Below are 7,001 nucleotides of genomic sequence, written 5' to 3' on the forward strand. Positions count from 1 at the left end.
ACCCCCCCCCACCACCCTCCTCCTCCACCCCCCCCCCCACCACCCTCCTCCTCCTCCACCCCCCCCACCACCCTCCTCCCCCCCCCCCACCTCCTCCTCCTCCCCCCCCACCACCACCGTCGTCCTCCTCCCCCCCCCACCCTCCTCCTCCCCCCCACCACCACCGTCGTCCTCCTCCTCCCCCCACCGTCGTCCTCCTCCCCCCCCACCCTCCTCTTCCCCCCCCACCCTCCTCCTCCTCCCCCCCCCACTCCTCTCTCTTCCCCCCACCCTCCTCCTCCTCCTCCCCCCAACCTCCTCCTCCTCCTCCCCCCAACCTCCTCCTCCCCCCAACCTCCTCCTCCTCCTCCCCCCAACCTCCTCCTCTCTCTCTCCCCCCCCCCCTCCTCCTCCTCTCTACCCGCCCCCAGCCACCCTCCTCCTCTCCCCCCCCCCTCCCACCCTCCTCCTCTCCCCCCCCCCTCCCAACAACCCTCCTCCTCTCCCCCCCCCCTCCCAACAACCCTCCTCCTCTCCCCCCCCCCCTCCCAACAACCCTCCTCCTCTCCCCCCCCCCTCCCAACAACCCTCCTCCTCTCCCCCCCCCCTCCCAACAACCCTCCTCCTCTCCCCCCCCCCCCCCTCCCAACAACCCTCCTCCTCTCCCCCCCCCCCCTCCCAACAACCCTCCTCCTCTCCCCCCCCCCTCCCAACAACCCTCCTCCTCTCACCCCCCCCCTCCCAACAACCCTCCTCCTCTCAACCCCCCCCACCCTCCTCCTCCTCCTCCTCCTCCCCCCCCCACTCCTCCTTCTCCCCCCCCCACTCCTCCTTCTCCCCCCCCCACTCCTCCTTCTCCCCCCCCCACTCCTCCTTCCCTCTCCCCCCCCCCCACTCCTCCCCTCTCCCCCCCCCCCCACTCCTCGTTCCCTCCCCCCCCCTACTCCTCGTTCCCTTCCCCCCCCCTACTCCTCCTTCCCTTCTCCCCCCCCCTACCCTCCCCACCCCCCACACCTCCTTCCCTTCTCTTCCCCCCCCCCCCAACACCTCCTTCCCTTCTCCCCCCACCCCCCCCCCCCAACTCCTCCTTCCCCTCCACCCCCCCCACACCTCCTTCCCTTCTACCCCCCCCACACCTCCTTCCCCCCCCCCTACCCTCCGCACCCCCCACACCTCCTTCCCTTCTCTTCACCCCCCCACACCTCCTTCCCTTCTCCCCACCCCCCCCCCCCAACTCCTCCTTCCCTCCACCCCCCCACCCCTCCTTCCTTCCACCCCCCCACCCCTCCTTCCCTCCACACCCCCCCACTCCTCCTTCCCTCCACACCCACCCACCCCTCCTCACTCCTCCTTCCCTCCACCCCCCCAACTCCTCCTTCCCTCCACCCCCCCACCCCCTCCTTCCCTCCACCCCCCCCACTCCTCCTTCCCTTCCCCCCCCCCCCAACTCCTCCTTCCCTTTCCCCCCCCCCCAATTCCTCCTTCCCTCCCCCCCCCCCCCCCCAACTCCTCCTTCCCTTCCCCCCCCCCAACTCCTCCTTCCCTTCCCCCCCCCCCAACTCCTCCTTCCCTTCTCCCCCCCCCCCAACTCCTCCTTCCCTGATCCCCCCCCCAACTCCTCCTTCCCTGATCCCCCCCCCCCAACTCCTCCTTCCCTCTCCCCCCCCCCCCAAACTCCTCCTTCCCTTCTCCCCCCCCCCCCCAACTCCTCCTTCCCTTCTCTCCCCCCCCCCCCAACTCCTCCTTCCCTTTCCCCCCCCCCCAACTCCTCCTTCCCTTCCCCCCCCCCCAACTCCTCCTTCCCTTCCCCCCCCCCCAACTCCTCCTTCCCTTCTCCCCCCCCCCAACTCCTCCTTCCCTTCTCCCCCCCCCCCCCCACCTCACTCCTCCTTCCCTTCTCCCCCCCCCCACTCCTCCTTCCCTTCTCCCCCCCCCCACTCACTCCTCCTCCCCTTCTCCCCCCCCCACTCACTCCTCCTTCCCTTCTCCCCCCCCCCACTCACTCCTCCTTCCCTTCTCCCCCCCCCACTCACTCCTCCTTCCCTTCTCCCCCCCCCACTCACTCCTCCTTCCCTTCTCCCCCCCCCCCAAACTCCTCCTTCCCTTCTCCCCCCCCACTCACTCCTCCTTCCCTGCTCCCCCCCCCACTCACTCCTCCTTCCCTGCTCCCCCCCCCCCCAACTCCTCCTTCCCTTCCCCCCCCCCCAACTCCTCCTTCCCTTCTCCCCCCCCCCCCCCAACTCCTCCTTCCCTTCTCCCCCCCCCCACTCACTCCTCCTTCCCTTCTCCCCCCCCCCCACTCACTCCTCCTTCCCTTCTCCCCCCCCCACTCACTCCTCCTTCCCTTCTCCCCCCCCACTCACTCCTCCTTCCCTTCTCCCCCCCCCACTCACTCCTCCTTCCCTGCTCCCCCCCCCCCAACTCCTCCTTCCCTTCTCCCCCCCCCCCCACTCACTCCTCCTTCCCTTCTCCCCCCCCCCCACTCACTCCTCCTTCCCTTCTCCCCCCCCCCACTCACTCCTCCTTCCCTTCTCCCCCCCCCCACTCACTCCTCCTTCCCTTCTCCCCCCCCCACTCACTCCTCCTTCCCTTCTCCCCCCCCCACTCACTCCTCCTTCCCTTCTCCCCCCCCACTCACTCCTCCTTCCCTGCTCCCCCCCCCCCCACTCCTCCTTCCCTGCTCCCCCCCCCAAACTCCTCCTTCCCTTCTCCCCCCCCCCCCAAACTCCTCCTTCCCTTCTCCCCCCCCCCCAAACTCCTCCTTCCCTTCTCCCCCCCCCCAAACTCCTCCTTCCCTTCTCCCCCCCCCCCCCCAACTCCTCCTTCCCTTCTCCCCCCCCCCCCAACTCCTCCTTCCCTTCTCCCCCCCCCCCCAACTCCTCCTTCCCTTCTCCCCCCCCCCAACTCCTCCTTCCCTTCCCCCCCCCCCAACTCCTCCTTCCCTTCTCCCCCCCCCCCCAACTCCTCCTTCCCTTCTCTCCCCCCCCCCCCAACTCCTCCTTCCCTTCTCCCCCCCCCCCAACTCCTCCTTCCCTTCTCCCCCCCCCCCCCCCAACTCCTCCTTCCCTTCTCCCCCCCCCCCCCAACTCCTCCTTCCCTTCCCCCCCCCCCAACTCCTCCTTCCCTTCTCCCCCCCCCCCAAACTCCTCCTTCCCCCCCCCAAACTCCTCCTTCCCTTCTCCCCCCCCCCCCCAAACTCCTCCTTCCCTTCTCCCCCTCCCCCACTCCTCCTTTCCTTTCCCCCCCCCCCCACTCCTCCTTTCCTTCCCCCCCCCATACCACTCCTCCTTCCCTTCCCCTCCCCTACTCCCTCATCCTCCTCTGCCCCCTCCCCCCACTCCCTTTCTCTACCTCTGCCCAATTCTCCTCTCTTGCCATCTGTTCCCCCGCCCACCCCCCTCTCTCTCGCCCTGGCCCTCTCTGCCCGCCTCCTTTCTTGATACTCCCAACTCGAAGTTTTTTGAAACTCAAAATTACCAACAAACTGCTTATTATGGCAGTTTGCCCACAAATTCTACTCACAAATTTGACAAAGTGGATGGGATTGTTATAAGTTCATTGAAAGCCCAATGAGATGTTAGAACAGAACTGTATCTTGGTAAGCGGTCTTTAAATTCCCACGATCAGATATAGAAAATACACCCTGCACAAAACATTGGTAAGTGAGAACGTAATTCAGCAATAATCAATCAAGGAGCTACATCCAACTTCACAAGCAACACATATTTTAGCTGAATTAAAGATCCATACTTTTAATATATAATCAATGTAGAAGCATATCTCTCCATATCTCTGATCATGTGCAACACATTAAGCAGATATTTGCAAGTTTCAGCAATGGACTCTAACACTATGCCAAACATTTGCCCTATTCATTAGGTAAGCCAGAGTTTAGAGACAATTTAACCCTTCAGTTGATATATCTACCAGTGTTACTTCAGATCTTAATACCGGCTTTCAATATCATGTTGTTAATAATTCATAGGTTGGTGACTCTGTAACTAGAGGACGTAAATCTAAGAGCACAAGAATGAAGGGAGAGCTTGGGGAAATTGTATTCTTAGGCAGAGGATTAAGACATGGAATACTCAACAGAAAGTAACTGCACAAGATAAAAGTTCACTGGGTTGGGGGTAATATATTAGCATGGATAGAGGATTGGCTAACTAACACAAAACAGAGTCGGGATAAATGGGTCATTTTCCGGTTGGCAAATAGTAACTAGTGGGGTGCTAGGGCCTCAACTATTTACAATCTATTTTAATGACTTAGATGAAGAGACTGAGTGTAATGGAGCCAAGTTTGTTAATGATACAAAGATGGGTGGGAAAGCAAGTTGTGAGGACACAAAAAAAATCTGCAAAGGGATATAGACAGGCTAAGTGAGTGGGCAAAAATTGGCAGATGGGAGTATAATGTGGAAAAGTGAGAGGTTATCCACTTTGGCAGAAAAAATAAAGCAAATTATTTAAATGGATAAAAATTACAAAATGCTGCAGTACAGAGGGACATGGGGATCCTTGCGCATGAACCACAAACCGTGAGTATACAGGTACAGCAAGGTAAATGGAATGTTGGCCTTTATTGCAAGGGGGATGGAGTATAAAAGCAGAGAAGTCCTGTTACAACTGTACAGGGTATTGGTGAGGCCACACCTAGAGTACTGCGTACAGTTTTGGTCTTATTTAAGGAGGCAGTTCATAGAAGGTTCACTAGGTTGATTCCTGAGATGAAGGGGTTGACTTATGAAGAAAGGGTGAGTAGGTTGGGCCTAGAAGAATGAGAGGTGATCTTATTGAAACATATGATAATGAGGGCACTCGGCAAGGTAGATGCAGAGAGGATGTTTACACTCATAGGGGAATCTAGAACTAGAGGGCAGTTTCAGAATAAGGGGTCACCCAATTAAAACTGAGATGAGGAGGAATTTATTCTCTGAGGGTTGTAAATCTGTGGAATTCTCTGCCCCAGAGTGCTGTGGAAGCTGGGTCATTGAATATATTTAAGGGATAGACAGACAGATCTTTGAGCAATAAGAGAGTAAAGGGTTAAGTGGAGCGGGCAGGGAAGTGGAACTGAGTCCATGATCAGATCAGCCATGATCTTACTGAATGGCAGAGCAGGCTCGAGGGGCCAAATGGCCTACTCCTATTTCTTATATTCTTATGGAGCAAAATCTAGAATAGCTTTTAAAATCAAAGTTAATAAATATGAAAAAGAAAGATGAGATGTTAAAAAGATCCCATAACACTATCGCTATTTGAACAGCAGGCGGGGGGAAGGGGGGCAGGAGGTTATCCTTGGTGCCTTGGCCAATATTATCCCCCAATCGACATTTAAAAAAAAAAGATTATATGGTCATTATTACATTGCTGTTTGAGAGAGCTTGCTGTGTGCGAATGGCTGCCATGTTTCCTACATTACAACAGTGACTACACTAAAGCACTTTGGGATGTCTGGTGGCCATGAAAGGCACTAAATAAATGCAAGACTTTTTTGTCCCTCAACCAACATCACAAACAGATTAGGTCATGATCTCTGTTGTTTGTGGGACCTTTCTCTCTGCTACAATTCCCCACACAACAGTGACTACACTTTAAAAATACTTCATTGGCTGTGTAGCACTACAGGACAGCATTAGAGGATGGGGAATAGTTGAACTGGGGCAGCAGAAAAAAAAACTTCAGCCTGCACTTTAGACATAAAATCTTACAGCACAGAAGGCAGCCATTCAGCCCACTGTGCCCATGTCAGCTCTTTGAAAGAGCTATCCAATTAGTCCCACTCCCTCAATTCTTTCCCCATAGCCCTGCAATTTTTTCCTGTAAGTATATATCCAATTCCCTTCTGAAAGTTACTATTGAATCTGCTTCAACCATCTTTGCTGGCCAAGCAGTGCATTCCAGATTACTCGCTATGCAAATTTTCCTTTTGCCTCGTCTCCCATCTTGATTCTTTTATAGACTTATAAATGGAAACTACCCAAGTAAACTTTTACTTTAATTACTCCCTCCTTTGCAGTGGGAGTGCTGCAGCACCTCCATTGACATAGGATATGTAATTACAGCAATGACAAGGTTACATAGGCAGTTTTCATTGTAAAATGTAGACAGAAAATCATTGTGAATTAAGTTATCAGGAAGAGCACACAGGCAGAAGATTTTGAACATGGTGATAGTCAGGAAGCAGACGGCTTTTTTTTTTTAAAAAGAGAAAGATACATGTCTGCTATATGTTAAAATTGCACAATTTTATGAAGTGAATCGTTTAATTCATTTGTCCGTCTTAACGGTTTTCACTGCAACCTAGAGTCCTATTTAATAAGATACAAACTGTGTACCTTAAATTAACCATAAAGGAAACATCTCCTTCTCCCCTCAATGCGATTATAATCGAGATATATCCGTGACAAGAAAAGGGAGAAATCTTTGAATAATTAAATAAAACTAAATTGATGCATTAGCGGCGCAGTTTAGTGCCCATCCCCCCTATCCAACACAAGATGGCGGCACTCAAACCACCATGCCTCGGCCGAGATCGCAAAAATCGACTCCACTACCGAGAGCACGAAGCGGCGGCAGTGACTGGGTATTCGAGGAGGCTTCGAGACGGCGGCCGATAGTCCGAACCCGTGTTAAACAATTGGCAATTGGCCCCCGGCTGACGGTCCGCAGGCCCCGCCCGAGCACGAATAGCGGTTCTTTATTCTTGTATAACGGGATACTAATCCACCTGCGTTCCCGCTGCTTCCAACCGCTTTCCTACGAGGAAGGAAACCGTTACTTCTCCTTTACTCGGGTAGGAGGAAGAAAGTGTCGCCCGCTCCTTACCTTAGCCACAAGCCGCTCTGGTCATTTAATTTCCTCACCTCGGCTCAAAATGGCGGCCACAGCTCGCTCGAGCTCTCTCTCTTTCTCTCTTTGCGCCACGTCAAGGGGAAAGGGAGTGCGAGTGGTGGATGACGAGCTGAGGTCAACCAATAAGTGAGCAAAGACACGCCCCCCCGCTCTCCCCTCGCCCCT

The 7,001-nt window shown here is 55.6% G+C and overlaps 1 protein-coding gene across 3 annotated transcripts in view; it reads right to left on the reverse strand.

The window, feature by feature from the left end:
• Nucleotides 1-6,918, reverse strand: part of arf1 (ADP-ribosylation factor 1) — a 34,897-nt gene extending 27,979 nt beyond the window's left edge. The window contains exon 1 of one of the 3 annotated variants that reach the window (XM_070894910.1): nt 6,810-6,918. The gene's annotated coding sequence lies outside the window, so the exon portion shown is untranslated. Of the gene's footprint in view, nt 1-3,501; nt 3,575-6,809 lie in introns of those variants that run through there. The other 2 variants (XM_070894926.1, XM_070894918.1) reach the window with 2 other exon arrangements.
• Nucleotides 6,919-7,001: the final 83 nt, after the last annotated feature.

This window comes from Pristiophorus japonicus, chromosome 1 (assembly GCF_044704955.1).
Source record: "Pristiophorus japonicus isolate sPriJap1 chromosome 1, sPriJap1.hap1, whole genome shotgun sequence".
NCBI lineage: Eukaryota > Metazoa > Chordata > Chondrichthyes > Pristiophoridae > Pristiophorus > Pristiophorus japonicus.